The following is a 17,500-nucleotide window of genomic DNA, read 5'->3' as shown; positions in this document are numbered from 1 at the left end:
CACCTGATTATATCGAGCGCGTCTTGTATATTAACTCTTTCCTCTATGGCAGATGGTAGACGAGAGAGAGAGAGAGAGAGAGAGAGAGAGAGAGAGAGAGAGATTAGAAGACTATTCTTTTTCGTTGGTCTGTTCTCTCTCCTCTCTCTCTCTCTCTCTCTCTCTCTCTCTCTCTCTCTCTCTCTCTGTGTGTGTGTGTGTGTGTGTGTGTGTGTGTGTGTGTGTGTGTGTGTGTGTGCGTGTGTGCGTGTGTGGGTGTGTGCGCGTGCGTATCTACTATTGTAGTTCATTTCTTCACTCGTCTTTCTCAATACACATCTCATTTCTTCGCCTTTCTTCTTCCTTCGTCCCTCCTCCTCCTCCTCCTCCTCCTCCTCCTCCTCCTCCTCCTCCTCCTCCTCCTCCTCCTCCTATTCATTCATCACTCTACAATCCACGGTCAGTCCTTTCACTCCCTCATTCTTATGTTTTCATCACACCATTCTTTCTCTCCCTTCTCACTCCTCTCTCTCTCTCTCTCTCTCTCTCTCTCTCTCTCTCTCTCTCTCTCTCTCTCTCTCTCTCTCTCTCTCTCTCTCTCTCTCTCTCTCTCTCTCTCTCTCTCTCTCTCTCTCTCTCCCCCCTCCTCCCTTCCTTCCATCCTTCGCATCCTCTCGCCTTCCTTGAGATTAATCCTCCTAGAAATCCACCAGCCAGGGCACTTGGGATTTAATTACTATTGCCCAGTGGCCTCTCAAGAGTAATATATTTCTTAATCCAGCTGTGTGGCCTCTCCTCTTTTTTAATTACTGCTCTCCTTCAGTGAGTCGGTGGCACAATTACGTGCTATAAAGAGGGGAGAGTGGCCGTAGAGAGAGAGAGAGAGAGAGAGAGAGAGAGAGAGAGAGAGAAAATGAATAGATAGATAGACAGTAAAGAGAGAGAGAGAGAGAGAGAGAGAGAGAGAGAGAGAGAGAGAGAGAGAGAGAGAGATGAACAAGCAAGTAGACAAATATTGACAAACACATACTGTATAAGCAGGCAGAAAAAAAAAAATATTTATAGACAAAGGCAGAGAAAGGCATAGAAAAAAAAAAGAAACAGTTACATATAGATAAAAATATTGTCATAGATAGAAAAAAAAATGTTTATCAAAAATAGAAGAAAGAAACAAAGAAATGAAGGAATGCGAATTAAATAAAATGTGCTATAAAAAAATTGTATGTTAATCTTGAGAATAGAAATAAAAGTAAATAAAAAAGAATCAAAGGTAATTTAGTTTCAGCATGAGAGAGAGAGAGAGAGAGAGAGAGAGAGAGAGAGAGAGAGAGAGAGTTTATTTTTCTTGTTCGTTTTATGAAATTCACAGCATGGGGGTCAGAGAACGTGCCAGAATTGCTTACTTGAAAAAAGAAAGAAATGAAAATTCCTCTCTCTCTCTCTCTCTCTCTCTCTCTCTCTCTCTCTCTCTCTCTCTCTCTCTCTCTCTCTCTCTCTCAGTTTCTTTTATTTTCTCTCCTGCTTTGTTTGTTTGCATGTTCTTCGGTGTTGTGTTTTATCTTCTTGACATTTCCATTGTTTTATCTCGCTTCTGCAATCTTGTTTATTGGTCTTCAACAGCATTCCAGTATTTTTAGTCGGTACACTGAATTTTCTTGCTCTTTTCTCTTAATATCTGCCTCACCGATAGTCTATCTTTGTGTGTGTATGTGTGTGTGTGTGTGTGTGTGTGTGTGTGTGTGTGTGTGTGTGTGTGTGTGTGTGTGTGTGTGTTGTCACTGTTATATTCATGATTGTTTGTGTTATATTTACCTTTTTTTTTTTTTCATACCGACTTTTTCCTTCACGTCTTTGTTTTTGATGTTGTTCGTTGTTGTTGTTGTTGTTGTTGTTGTTGTTGTTGTTTTTGTTATTTTTTATTTTTTTCCCATGTTTTTCATGTTTTTATCTTTTCTTTGACTTTCCTCTTCTCTATTTTCTATTTTTCTTCTTTTTCTTTCTTTGCCTTTATTGTCCTTTTCCTGATCAGTGGAAGGGAACACAAAGCCACCTCAAGCAGGCACCCACATTACAAGCGGATAAGCTCAAGTTACCACCTTTCCTCTCTTCTCCTCCTCCTCCTCCTCCTCCTCCTCCTCCTCCTCCTCCTCCTCCTCCTCCTCCTCCTCCTTCTCCTCCTCGCCATCGTCCTCTCCTCTTCAAGGGAAACTACTTTTATCTCTTGTCTAGAAGTTGCCTTGATATCGTTCTGTTTTTCTTTACCATTTTCTGAGAGTTAGTTTTGGAGAGTTCCTTCAAGATCTATCGGTCTATTGATTCTCTCTCTCTCTCTCTCTCTCTCTCTCTCTCTCTCTCTCTCTCTCTCTCTCTCTCTCTCTCTCTCTCTCTCGTAATCTCAGGTGTAACAATTGCTTGTACGTTAAAACGCAACTTGAAATAAAGTTTGCTTTGATTACTGTCATTAGTGAAATTTGTTTCTTTTTTTATTTAGCCTGAATATATTACAGACTTAAACACACACACACACACACCCGGTAGCTCAGTGGTTAGAGCGCTGGCTTCACAAGTCAGAGGACCGGGGTTCGATTCCCCGGCCGGGTGGAGATATTTGGGTGTGTCTCCTTTCACGTGTAGCCTCTGTTCACCTAGCAGTGAGTAGGTACGGGATGTAAATCGAGGAGTTGTGACCTTGTTGTCCCGGTGTGTGGTGTGTGCCTGGTCTCAGGCCTATCCGAAGATCGGAAATAATGAGCTCTGAGCTCGTTCCGTCTGGCTGTCTCGTCAGAGACTGCAGCAGATCAAATAGTGAACACACACACGGCATATTAATCGCAGTAATTCTAAGTAACGATTTATGTTCAAAGGGAGAGGAATCGCAAGAAACAATCAGACTATTTCCATCTGGTAGTGATTTTTCTTCCACTCCAGTCTCTCTCTCTCTCTCTCTCTCTCTCTCTCTCTCTCTCTCTCTCTCTCTCTCTCTCTCTCTCTCTCTCTCTCTCTCTCTCTCTCTCTCTCTCTTGCCTGACACACACACACACACACACTCTGTAGCTCAGTGGTTAGAGCGCTGGCTTCACAAGCCAGAGGACCGGGGTTCGATTCCCCGTCCGGGTGAAGATATTTGGGTGTGTCTCCTTTCACGTGTAGTCCCTGTTCACCTAGCAGTGAGTAGGTACGGGATGTAAATCGAGGAGTTGTGACCTTGTTGTCCCGGTGTGTGGTGTGTGCCTGGTCTGATCAGGCCTATCCGAAGATCGGAAATAATGAGCTCTGAGCTCGTTCCGTAGGGTAACGTCTGGCTGTCTCGTCAGAGACTGCAGCAGATCAAACAGTGAAACACACACACACACACACACACACACACACACACACACACACACACACACACACACATCTTGCTACTAACATGAAAACACGAGACAAGATAATGCAAGGGAGACACACCACCACATCCCTTGGCTCGTATTAGCTTCAAGAAATTACTGCTACGTGTTGTATTGTTGTATCCTCAAGAGCCCCCATCGGCATTAGCTAGATGAACGAAGCTCGAGGACCAGCGTAACCATCAGCAGCTTCTCCATGTTGTGCTCGGCTTCCCTTATTCTCTTATGATGTTCAAGTCTCTTAGTTCTGTGTCTTGGAACGTTTTGGCAGCTTGTCTCGTCAGCTTTTTAACAGGCTGTGTATTTGAGGTCATTCTAAGAGTGCTTCAGTGATTCTTGAGATAGTTTTTCTATGTAAGAGTGGCACTGGCAAAAGATAGGAGAGAGAGAGAGAGAGAGAGAGAGAGAGAGAGAGAGAGAGAGAGAGAGAGAGAGAGAGAGAGAGAGAGAGAGAGAGAGAGAGAGCGGCGTACTGAATGAGGTGCCAGTCCCCAAAAAGAAAGGTGAAGAATAATCCCAAATTTACCCCACCCAAATCATCCCAAAGTTTCGGAGTGTCAATCGTTACGAGTGAGAAGAAACACCGATGATAACTCGACTACTAATCATGTATGCCCTTTGAAAATTCTTACCGTGAGGCAACAAAGTATTTAAGAATGCGAGCCTTAGAATCTCAGTGCCAGCCAGGGAGGAATAAAGAGTTAATGGGGCTGGAGAGGCCGCCGGAAATTATCGCCGTATTCATTCCAGTCCTGCAATTGTTAAATGGTGGAGGACAAAGACTGACACAAAGACAGACACACTCTCACAGTAGCGAATAGACTGACAGGGAGACAGGTCGGTAGGCAATCAGACAGCTAGATAGACAGACAGACAGACAGATGTGGAATGACTCTCCCAACCTGAGCAAATAGGGAAAAAAACCTGAGAGACATGGGGGCAATTAGAGAACGAAGGAGGAGGAGGAGGAGGAGGAGGAGGAGGAGGAGGAGCAGAAGAAGAAGAAGAAGAAGAAGAAGAAGAAGAAGAAGAAGAAGAAGAAGAAGAAGGAAGAGAACGACAGACAGCTCACAAGACAGACAGATAAACAGACAGGAAACAGACAAGGCAGCAGTCATGACTCTCCCTGTTCGACGTGTGTAACGGGACAGTGGAAATTAGACGCTGTTCTCCTCGTCTGGTCGTCTCCTTCCAGCGAAACAAGAATTCCACTTCCAGCCTCGAGTACCGACCCATTCCTCTTTTCCTTTCTTCTGAAGACCCCAGTAAACTTTAAGAGGATGTCGGTGCCGGCTCCCTCCCTTCCCCCGAAACCCCCTTGGCCCCGCTTCCTCCGCTTCCCTTCCCTCCAATCTTCCTTCCTTTCAGCCGTCCTCCGTTGCCACACAGACGCACGGCCTCAGCGCGCACTGTTCCAAGTCTCATGACCAAAGGGAACATTTTTGACAAGTCTGCCTGTCATGTATCCTTCTCCTCCTCCTCTGCACTCATTTCCTTCACCCTCTTGAGGTTTACGGGGCCAGTGAATCTTCCTTTGCACGCCGTGACCTGCCTGGAGACTTGACCCCCGTGTGACCTCAGCTCACCTCACCTCCCTGGACTTGGTGTCGCTGTGTTTGTTATCTGGTCGTGTTTCGATATTTGGTGGGTCTTCTCCTCCTCACCCCTTCCTTCATTCCTTCGTGCTATACTTTTTCTGTCTCCTCCTCCTCCTCCTCCTCTTCAAGCAGCATGGTAGGAGCGCCTCTGCCTCACGTCCTATAATGATATGCATCGTTTAATTATGGTACATATATATATATATATATATATATATATATATATATATATATATATATATATATATATATATATATATATATATATATATATATATATATATATATATATATATATATATATATATATATATATATATATATATATATATATATATATATATATATATATATATATAATTGTTTGTTGTTGTATTATTAATAAAGTGTGTGTGTGTGTGATTCTCTCTCTCTCTCTCTCTCTCTCTCTCTCTCTCTCTCTCTCTCTCTCTCTCTCTCTCAAATGCCAGTCTCCAATAGGTCAGTACCACCTACACACCGCCTTCCTACACACACACACACACACACACACAGAGAGAGAGAGAGAGAGAGAGAGAGAGAGAGAGAGAGAGAGAGAGAGAGAGAGAGAGAAATATCATTAATGTACGAACAAATCCGTCTCCTTTGTATATCAAGGTTTTCTTCCTCATTTCCTCCTCCTCCTTCTCTTCCTCTTCTTCTTCCTCTTCAACCGGAGTTTACTTGCATGGAAGCAGAAGACATACGAGAAACAGTTCGGACTTTGGAGATTTTTTTTTTTTTAGCCTCGCATATTAAAAATTCATGAGTTCTATGTACCCACGGAACTTCCTTTAAAATGTACGTAGTGTGTGTGTGTGTGTGTGTGTGTGTGTGTGTGTGTGTGTGTGTGTGTGTGTGTGTGTGTGTGTGTGTGTGTGTGTGTGTGTGTGTGTGTGTGTGTGTGTGTGTGTATGTGATTCTCTCTCTCTCTCTCTCTCTCTCTCTCTATTTAAAAAATTTCAATTGCCTGAAGATTGTTTGAAATTTAGTAAGTAAAATTTTGCTGGTTAAAAAAATTACTAAGTTCAAAATTGCCTAAAAAATTTTTATTGAAAATTGTTTACAAACAACTGTATATTGAAGTTACAAATAATTGTAAATTGAAAAATTGCAGGTTGAAAATTGAATTGTATGTTGAAATTTGTATGAGTTGAAAATTTTCGTAGACTTTTCAGATAATAGTGTATTTATTATTAATAAAGTGAAGGAAGGGAGACTCATTTAATTTAGTTACCTACAATATGCATCTACCTTGTCTCCGGAGACTCTTCCGAGTATTTTCGACTTAGTACAGTTTTTTAGACGCATTTTGACCATATTTTTGGGCTTTCGGCGTATATTTTTTAGTGTTTATTAGTTTTAGACGCATTTTGGCATATTTTTTGGCTATTTACTTTTCGGGGTATATTTTCACTTGGAATTTTGGCGTTGTTTTGACAGTTTTGCAGTTAGAAAATAGTTTCAATTTTCAAAATCACCAAATTTTTTTTTCAAAGTATCACCAAATTTGTGATATAAAACGAATGTTATTTTCTTCTATAGGACTTAATAATTAAATAAAGTTTTCAAAATCAATTAGTGTATTTTATTCTCATCTCTTGGAATGTGTTTTTCTTTAGGCTAAAATGTAGATTCTGGAGATAATAAATAACGCTGTATCAGTCCTAAGTCAGCTTGAGGTAAGGACTCCTTTTCCTTAGAAAGGTAAATTTACCAAAATCAACACATTTCGTAATTTGTTCATTCAGTAGTGGCACCACAGCAGCACTTGAATATTCAAGTCATCATAGCAGCACCTATACAACAAATACAGGACAATGAAATAAGATAGACAAGGCAAAGCAGAAATATATTGGCTGGGCAGTGGATCTGCGCTGCAAGGCCGAGTCCTTTAATGGATGGCGGCGGCAGCAGAAGCAATCGGCCGGGCAATGTACAAGTGCAGTGCCAGGCAGTCCCTCGATGGATGGCGGCAACAGCAGCAGCTGCATCAGCAGGTGTCGGCCGGGCAGTGTACAGGTGCGGTGCCAGGTAGAGTCCCTCTCTGGATGGCGGCAATAGCAGGTGTTGGCCGGGCAGTACACAGGCGCGGTGCCAGGCAGAGAGTCCTTCCCTGGATGGCAGCGGCAGCAGTAGTAGTAGCAGTAGCAGTAGTAGCAGTAGCAGTAGTAGTAGCAGTACCAGCAGCAGCAGCAGCAGTCGGCCGGACAGCGCACAGAGGTGGTGCCAGACGGTTCTCCCTAGATGGCCAAGCGAGGCACAAGATGGCATCTACTCTCCCGGTGCAACACGGGAGTGTTTCCTACAGCAGGATGGGGATTGTCGGGCAGGAAACTGGTTTCGTCCTCCAGTCACCCAATGGCAGCAACTGTAATAAAATTTAGTTAGTCGTTAGTCAAGTCCCCAGTAAGAATACCCGACGTTTACTAAGAGATTCTGTCGTCATTGTACTAAGTATTTATTGACATGGATACAATAGATTGCCTATACAATGTTACGAGCAGCTGTAGTCATGAACATCGAAGCGCTCGAACAACTTTTATAAGGACAATATACTTGATACATCCTGATACGAGTATAGTCTTAATTCACGTATTCCTTTACGCGTACCTACCACTTTAATAATTTAATCGTTTCACCACCAAACCCAGCTTCGTCAAACTTCCTACTTTACTTATTCTATCCTGATCTTCATAGTTTGAAGTCACCCTCACTGTACTTCCTTTACCACTAACGCCTACCACGTCCTTGCCTGTAATGAATGCAACTTTCTATGCAGCAACCTCCTTCCGGAAGAAGTACTCTTCTCGTCTTGTTCACTCCACGTAGAGTTTTAAGACCAGTGCCAAAATGTAAGAACCAGAATGATGTGTAATCTAATCTGATTACCGTCAAACATCACTATACTTAGGTAGTAAGCGCAATTCTTTCACGCCCACCTACAATGACAATAGCATTTCTCACTTCCTACATTCATTACCCAAATTTATGAACCTCAGTTGCTCTCTACCTTGACCAGCAACACAACTGAATGAAGGACCACCTGCACCGAAGCAACAACTGAAACAAACACTCGCATGTAATGGTTCCTAAAATCCTTTAAATTATGGATATATTCATAACAACAGCTCGAAATCTACGCTATCACTTCAATGCCTGTGTTAAGGCGTAGACAACACCTACACCCGTGTGAAATTTCTTACCACAGATCAACCTCTGCTCTGCTCTGCTCTCACGTAGGTCAAACTCCCCAATCAGTCTTCCTCGCTGGTGTTACTGCTCTACACGTATCACGAGATAAGAGGCAGGGACCCTAGGCTGCGAAGTCTGGAGAGGTAGCGAGGGTGGTACTGGCGTGAAGTCTAGAGGTCGAATGCTCCACTCAGCAAACTAGAATCCCTAACTTCGCTTCGGTCTTCTCGCTCCTCCTCCTCCTAAACTGCCAACGAAAAAAGAACAATCTCAGGGTAAACGAGCATATGAAGCCAGCACGAACCAACCATCAGTACAAACTAGCCACGCTCTTTCACCTTCCAAACCAACAAGTACACGAACTCAATTGCATTATTTTTTGTTAATTACGAACTTTTCGTGTACTTAATAATACTTTTTTTTTTATTTTATAATGGCAGTTTGACGGTTCCTTGCCTAACAAATTGATTATAATAAATAACTCTCTCTCTCTCTCTCTCTCTCTCTCTCTCTCTCTCTCTCTCTCTCTCTCTCTCTCTCAAGACAGTACAATGTAACACACACACACACACACACACACACACACACACACACCGCGTAGTGTAGTGGTTAGCACGCTCGACTCACAATCGAGAGGGCCGGGTTCGAGTCCCGGCGCGGCGAGGCAACTGGGCAAGCCTCTTAATGTGTGGCCCCTGTTCACCTAGCAGTAAATAGGTACGGGATGTAACTCGAAGGGTTGTGGCCTCGTTTTTCCGGTGTGTGGAGTGTGTTGTGGTCTCAGTCCTACCCGAAGATCGGTCTATGAGCTCTAAGCTCGCTCCATAATGGGGAAGACTGGCTGGGTGACCAGCAGACGACCGTGGTGAATTACACAAACGCGCGCACGCGCGTGTGCACGCACGACTCCCTCCAAGTGAACCCTGCCTGGTTGGGTGGTGTTTTGAACGCTTGCATCCAGACTAGAAGCAGTAAACTAACGAATGAAGATGAAAAAGGAAGAGTAAAACGTATCGTTAACAGATCACTTTTTTAAGGAAGCTTGAGTTGAAACGATTTACAGCAACGAAAATGCAACTAGTTAGAATAGTTTTTGGGTTGCAAATACAATAAGAGAACAATGGAGAGACGGAGGGAACTGGAGGAGTTATGAGGCAAACTAGTGGTGGCTGAAACAAGCGGTGAGAGTAAGAGGGAGGCAGGGATAGGGAGGGAGTGAGTTTCAAATTGTCCAGACGGTGATTGGATAGTTAATTAAAGCACGTAGAGAGGCAGCAAGTGAACTAAGTCAATTGTGTGAAAGAGAAGGTGGGAGAAATTGCTTGCAAGATGGACTGATTGTAAAGTAAATTCAACAAGTACCTGCAATAAAGGTATCGTAAAGAGGAAATAATAAGCACATTGGCAAAACTACTGCTAGACAATTAATTTCATACTTTACTTGTTTATGTAGAATCGTAAATAAATAAAAATTTCAGAGGAAGAGTTCTTCCTCTATCAACAAAACTATAGATAATGACTTATACAGACACACACGCACGCACGCACACGCACTCACACACACACACACACACACACACACACACACACACACACAAGCGGGGTAGCTTGATGGCTCCCCGCTCCTGCCAAACTGCCACGGATCTAACTTGCCAACTATTGTATCAAGTTCATCGCCACTCTTGTTAATGATCTGCAGGGCTGGGGGTGGTGAACTCTGCTTCTTTGAACTATGACACCGCCAATAATAGTGGTGGTAATGATGATGATAATAATCAATAATAATGATCAATAATAATAATAGAACATTTAACCCATGAGAAAAAAGCTGAAGGCAGTCAGTTACAAAAGAGAAATTGATAAGACAAAAAAAAAAAAAAAAAAGCCACACCCTAGTTATGAGTGTGAGTGGAACATCCTCCTCCTCTCCGTAATATGTGAAGCATACTCCAAACATGGACGAGTTAGCAGCTAGGGATGAGAGAAAAAAAAAAAAAAACTGGCGGAGACTCAGAACGCTCTCATTTCATAGGAGCCGTTTTTAGCTAGGGAATGAGGTGTGAAGGTTCCAGTTTAGGTTAGAAGTAAATGACAAATCAAGGATATTCAGCGTAGAAGAGAGGAAACAGTTGAATGTCATTGAAGAAGACAGAATAATTGCTTGTAAGGTTGTGTCGAGTTGATAAATAAATGATTCAAGTTTTTAAGGCACTGAACAATATTAATCAGAAAAATTAGAGAGAAAAATCAGACGCTGTTTAGGTTTCCTGCGTGACTTGTTTTTCTTGGTGAAGGGCTGGTCGTCTATGAAAAGATCTGGAAAAGTGCAGGATGGTGTCATCAACGTATGAGTGGACAGCTCATGATGATCAAAGATACTAACAGTGCATGAATTTTGTATGATTTTTCAATAATAAAAAAGGATTATACATAAAAAAGGCATGCACTTAAAGGATACACACACACACACACACACACACACACACACACACACACACACACACACACACACACACACACACACAGTGATTACTACGTAGCTTGTTCAAGGCCGAGTGAAGAGAATGAGAAAGAGGAGGAGGAGGAAGAGAAGAGGAAGAGGAAGAAGAAGAAAAGGAGGAGGAGGAGGAGGAAGAGCAGGAGGAGGAGGAAGAAGAAGAAGAAGAAAAGGAGGAGGAGGAGGAGGAGGAGGAGGAGGAGGAGGAGGAGGAGGAGGAGGAGGAGGACCAGCAGCATAATACTTCTCACATACTACCTCAATACATCACTTAGTTTCCGACGAGTTTCCTGCCGCGATGGTGACGACGAGGCGAGGGAGGGAAAGTTTGTGTGCTGGCAGTGTGCTGGGAGGGGGATAGCAGCGGAGGGAGGGGCAGGAGACACGGAGAGCCGAGGGGTGGAGGGATAAAGGGAAGCTACAGGGAAGGAAGGAAAATATGGAATGAGTAATGTAGTACGAGTATGAAGAGACGGTAGTAAGGAAGGGAGGAATATGTTTGTAGGTAGTGAAGGAAGGGAAGGAGAAATGAGGGGGAGAGAAAGGAAGGGAGAGGGAAACAAGGGCTTATGAGAACACTTGACACTCTCTCTCATCAATTAGTGTTTGTTTATTAAGGAGCCTCTGACAGTCTGCTCGTGTGTGTGTGTGTGTGTGTGTGTGTGTGTGTGTGTGTGTGTGTGTGTGTGTGTGTGTGTGTGTGTGTGTGTGTGTGTACGCGCGCAAATCTAGGTACACATTAGAGAGAGAGAGAGAGAGAGAGAGAGAGAGAGAGAGAGAGAGAGAGAGAGAGAGAGAGACCTATTACTACCAACACTCCAATCTTGACTAATTAAAGAACCAATACCTAATACCTACACTTTAATGACTATAACAATAAACAGAATATTAACCATATACACATTTCCCACCACCGCCGCCGCCGCCAGTAAATCCTGCCTCATTACAACACAAGGGGCGTGACATTAGCAGTAAGTTATGCAAGCTATTAAATACACAGTGCAGTAGTTGTGTATACCTTCCCTCCCTTCCATCTCACGGCTAACTGAGGCTTCTTATCTCCTTTCTTTCTCTGTTACCTCATTTATCATCCTCATTTCTTACCTAATTTTCTCCATTTATCCTTTTTTGTTTTATTTTATCTTATCACTCGTAAGTATATATTCTCTTTACTCCCTTCCATTCCCCCTACTTCTCACTCACCAATTATCCGCACACACACGAGCACACACAGACACACACACACACACACACATACACACACACACACACACACACACACACACACACACACACACACACACACACACACACACTCTCTCTCTCTCTCTCTCTCTCTCTCTCTCTCATGAAATACAAACAACAAATGCTAAAAAGACAACACCAAAAAGCAGGAAAAAACAACGCTGCACTGAAAAAATATACATATGGGAAAAGTGAGCACAAATGAAAACAAATTATAATTCCACTAAAAGTCCAACCTAACAAGACTTTCCCTTTACTAAGCATTGCCACTGGATGGGGGAAGTGGGCTGCTGGTGCTTCTCTCTTAATAAGCCTCGTTACTGCTGTTGTTGCTACTACTACTACTACTACTACTACTACTACTACTACTACTACTACTACTACTACTACTACTACTATCACCACCAAGGCTACCCCCATTATCACCCCTACCTTGCTAAACTGCTGCATTTTAGAATTCTCTCCGAGTTGTTGTGTAATCTAACATATTGTAGTAATCCTAATTGACCTGTCTGTTTGTCCACCTCCACCGCCTCCACCTCCTCCACCTCTTCCATCTCTTTCACCTCCACCTCCACCTCCAACTCCTCCTCCTCCTCCTCCTCTGCATGGCCGAGACTCCAAACGATTTATCTTGCACATGGAGTTTTAGGCTCATGAAAATTGGACATCCCACCAAATTTTACGATGGGTAAGAGTAATTCAGATTAGGTTAGGTCCGGAAAGCTTAGATAAGTTTAGGTGAAGCTACGTTAGGTAAGTTTAAATCAAGGTGAATTTGGCTGAGTTACATTCGAAGTTACATTGGTATACATAGTTTGGCTGAGAAACTTTACGTTAGATTTGATAGCTTATCATAAACTACCGTAACTGTGTGTGTGTGTGTGTGTGTGTGTGTGTGTGTGTGTGTGTGTGTGTGTTATTCACCACGGTCGTCTGCCAGTCTTCCCCATTACGGAGCGAGCTCAGAGCTCATAGACCGATCTTCGGATAGAACTGAGGACACACTCCATACACCGGGAAAGCGAGGCCACAACCCCTCGAGTTACATCCCGTACCTATTTACTGCTAGGTGAACAGGGGCTACACATTAAGAGGCTTGCCCATTTGCCTCGCCGCTTACCGGGACTCGAACCCGGCCCTCTCGATTGTGAGTCGAGCGTGCTAACCACTACACTACGCGGTGTGTGTGTGTGTGTGTGTGTGTGTGTGTGTGTGTGTGTGTGTGTGTGTGTGTGTGTGTGTGTGTGTGTGTGTGTGTGTGTATAGTACATTATTAAGAGAATCTGCTCTATGATAGGTATAAGTATCAGTATTGAGGCGATGAATCACGGTGGAAACATGAATATTACTTATGAAGCTCACCCTAAACAAAAGAAATGGCAAATCCTGCCTATAATATACACGCACTTTTACTACATTTGTGTGCGTGTATGTATATAGACTTGAATTCCACTCGTTGTCATTATATTTGCATAGACTACCGATTTGGAACTAAACCCACGTATTCCACACACACACACACACACACACACACACACACACACACACACACACACACACATCAATGACTCTCTATTTAATCTGCTTCCACTGCATGTCATAATTTTCTTTACTACCTGTAGCTTGGCTGAAAACATTACATCCAACACACACACACACACACACACACACACACACACACACACACACACACACACACACACACACACACACACACACACACACACACACGAGAGAGAGAGAGAGAGAGAGAGAGAGAGAGAGAGAGAGAGAGAGAGAGAGAGAGAGAGAGAGAGAGAGAGAGAGATGCATGACTATATAACAAAAGCTTTTAGTTCGGCAAATTATTTTGTGCGCATGACATGAATAATTGACCAAATAGATACAGAGAGAGAGAGAGAGAGAGAGAGAGAGAGAGAGAGAGAGAGAGAGAGAGAGAGAGAGAGAGAGAGAGAGAGAGAGAGAGAGAGAAATATCCATGCAAAGTACTCCCAAATAAATTTTTAAAAATCCGGACAGAAAGACAGACTAACAAAAGCAACATCCACACTCATTCAAGATAATTAATGCAGAATAATTATGTCTTCACTAGTATGTAATTGTGTCGATGACTCCATAACTGACACTACTAATTACCTCTACGAATAATGTAATTATTCCCGAGAGAGAGAGAGAGAGAGAGAGAGAGAGAGAGAGAGAGAGAGAGAGAGAGAGAGAGAGAGAGAGAGAGAGAGAGAGAAATTGCTCAACTATCAATCACGATGTTTTCATGCTTTCCTTGTTTCATTCACTGCCTGCTCTCTAAGTTGGCTAATGTGTGCTTCGACCTTAGAGCACAGGAGTAAACACGTTAATGAACCACACTTGGCAATGAGCGATGGTGTCAGAAGTTAGGGGAGGGTGTGCAAAACTGTGCCAAAATATCATTGTGATTCAACTGTTTGTCTGGAAGAAATATGCGAAAACCGATCCCTAGCGCCCTCTCTAATGCATAGTAGGTTAGTATCTTTGAATTACAAACAGATCTCTTTGTTTGTTAGTTTGTTTTTTTTGTCATATGTGATTGTTATGTTTTTTGTTTAATGCTTGTTTTGCATGCTGGCCATGGCGATCGGTGACGTATATGTTCCTTTGTCAGTTCATCTCTGTAGTCTCCATTTGTCATCCGCGCGACCAATTATTTCTTCCTCCGCTTTGTCTCCCAATTAGAGCCGAGGGATTCACTAGCCGCCTTTTTTTCATTCGTTACGCCAAATACAGCGACGCTTTTCTTAAATCTCTTCTCGCTCTCTCTTTTATTCATGTTGTCCAAAATACAGTGAGCGCAAGAGAGAGAGAGAGAGAGAGAGAGAGAGAGAGAGAGAGAGAGAGAGAGAGAGAGAGAATGCAAGGCGTTTATCAAGTTAACTACTGAGCTTATTTTTCTTTCTGAACTGCCTTCCGCAACTCAGAAGAAGAATCATGTACAGCTTAATGTTTACAATCCTGTTTGTAAGGCTGCAATGGAGTGCCTTTGTACAAAATAAAACTCTCTCTCTCTCTCTCTCTCTCTCTCTCTCTCTCTTACACAACCTACCACTTCATCTCTTGCGCTTACTTTTCTCACTGTTACTCTGTCTATTTCTCTTCCTCACTCCCTCTCGCCCCCTCACCCCCCTCTCTCTCTCTCCCTCTTTCCATTGTAGTCAGTCTGAAGGCTTTCCCGGAACACGTCCCCGTACTATGCTTTGACTTCTTCCTACCTTCAGTCCACCACCCAAAGCCTGCCTCCCTTGGTATTGTAGTAGAGTAGCATCTCGCCTTCCTCCAGGACCGCCACCCGCCTCCCGCCACCAGCCTAAGTACCACCAGCCCTAGTCCCCTCTCTCATGTCGTCTGACCTCACCACTGTCACTTTCCCACGAGTACCTGTAGAGCAGAGAGAGAGAGAGAGAGAGAGAGAGAGAGAGAGAGAGAGAGAGAGAGAGAGAGAGAGAGAGAGAGAGAGAGAGACTTATACGCTGCTATATATTTTTCTCATAACAACTTCCCCCTGACCATTATTCTTTCACCCACTTTCTCATTATTCTCTCTCTCTCTCTCTCTCTCTCTCTCTCTCTCTCTCTCTCTACCCATTGCCTTTCCCTCCCAAGCTTCCTTTATTCTAACTTTCCTTCTCTTCCTTCCTCTCCTCTTTCCTCCTACCAGCCGTCTATCTCTCTTCCTCCCTTCCTCCCTCCTTCCTGCTCTTCTTCCCCCTCCCTCTTCCTCCTTTCTTTGTTCTTCGTCTTCTACATCAATGATTTGTGTAAATGGAGCAGGAGTCTTTTGTAGTCCGACTGTATTGTGTGTGTGTGTGTGTGTGTGTGTGTGTGTGTGTGTGTGTGTGTGTGTGTGTGTGTGTGTGTGTGTGTGTGTGTGTGTGTGTGTGTGTGTGTGTGTGTAATTTTACGTGCACGGATTTTCAAATACACCGTCTGATTCTCGTCGCAAATACGAATTTAGGTAAAACAAACACGGCAACACACACACACACACACACACACACACACACACACACACACACACACACACACACACACACACACACACACACACAGAGAGAGAGAGAGAGAGAGAGAGAGAGAGAGAGAGAGAGAGAGAGAGAGAGAGAGAGAGAGTGAGTTATTGGAAGGAGATGCACAGGTCCTTTACTGATAACGCACGCACTGATTCTTAACAGTAACCAGACGGACAGACGAACAGACAGGCAAGCTCTCTCTCTCTCTCTCTCTCTCTCTCTCTCTCTCTCTCTCTCTCTTCTTCCCTACCCTCTCTCTCACCATCTTTCATCCCTCTAATGTGCTTCCTTAATTTCCTGCTCTTCACTGTTTATTACTTTACATCTTCCTTCTATTTACTCACTTGAATCTCTCTCTCTCTCTCTCTCTCTCTCTCTCTCTCTCTCTCTCTCTCTCTCTAAAAACTAAAAGGAGAAAAGAGACAGAAAGAGAGAGAGAGAGAGAGAGAGAGAGAGAGAGAGAGAGAGAGAGAGAGAGAGAGAGAGAGAGAGAGAGAGGTGGTGCAAACGTGACTGTCATGTGCTTGACCCTCGGCGCATCCATCTACCTTCATTCACTCGTCCTTCCTTCCCTTCTCGCGTCCGCATCGTGTCAATCCTCGTCAGTGTCCAGCATTACCGCCAATCCCACCACACCACTACACTGCCACACCCCAACACCACCCCAACACCACCACACCACCACATCCCAACACTGCTGCCCACCATACCTCCCTCATTGCCACACCACCACACCATCCCACCAATACGTGCAAGATTTTCTGGGACGCCGCCGCGGAAAGGAAAAATATACACACGAATACGTAAAATTGTACAGATAAATAAATAAAACAAAACGTCACCCATGGGAGGCAGACATGGAAACTCGACTACGCAACGCAAAGCAAACATATGCACGCACACGCACACGCACGCACGCGCGCGCGCGCACACACACACACACACACACACACACACACACACACACACACACACACACACACACACACACATTTGTCCTCGCTAACAAAATGCACATAGGGAGAAAAATCAATGTTTCGATTACCTTCTTCCTTCTGCCTCTTCCTCTTCCTCGCCATCCTCCTCCTCCTCCTCCTCCTCTTCTTCCTCCCCCTCCTCTCCTCACTCACTTGGCTCTTCTCCATCTCAGCAGCAGCAACATCTGGAAGGAAAAAAGACGATCGTGGATTTGAATTATGTTATATGGCCCTGCTTTTTCTTTCACATTTTATTTCATTTATCAATTCATTTTATTTATGTGGGCGTGGATGAGGTTGAGTGGGAGTGGGAGGGATGAGGGTGGGAGTTTAGTAGCTGTTTCCTTTCCACAAGTGGCAACACGTGTGGTTTTGCAGGAGGATATAAAACGCTCAAAGTATTTACAGAGTAGAGCAAATGTAAAATGTAAACAATCAGAAGGAAATAACACTACGAGTACTTGTTATCTGCTTCAGTGTCAGGTGGAAAGAAAGATAGCCAGGAGTGCTACAACCCCCAAAAAAACTTTTTTTTTTAAACCGACAGTATAATCGCATTAACG

General features: G+C 43.6%; 1 long non-coding RNA gene across 1 annotated transcript; it reads right to left on the bottom strand.

The window, feature by feature from the left end:
• Nucleotides 1-6,546: 6,546 nt before the first annotated feature.
• On the bottom strand, nucleotides 6,547-17,064 carry LOC123511688. The gene is made up of 3 exons (XR_006676913.1): nucleotides 17,006-17,064; nucleotides 8,188-8,423; nucleotides 6,547-7,352 (listed from the first exon to the last, which is right to left on the bottom strand). It is a non-coding gene; the product is annotated as an uncharacterized LOC123511688 (long non-coding RNA).
• Between the last annotated feature and the right edge of the window lie 436 nt (nucleotides 17,065-17,500).

This window comes from Portunus trituberculatus, chromosome 31, assembly GCF_017591435.1.
Source record: "Portunus trituberculatus isolate SZX2019 chromosome 31, ASM1759143v1, whole genome shotgun sequence".
In the NCBI taxonomy this organism is placed as follows: domain Eukaryota; kingdom Metazoa; phylum Arthropoda; class Malacostraca; order Decapoda; family Portunidae; genus Portunus; species Portunus trituberculatus.
This window is presented reverse-complemented; position numbering and strand designations above follow the sequence as displayed.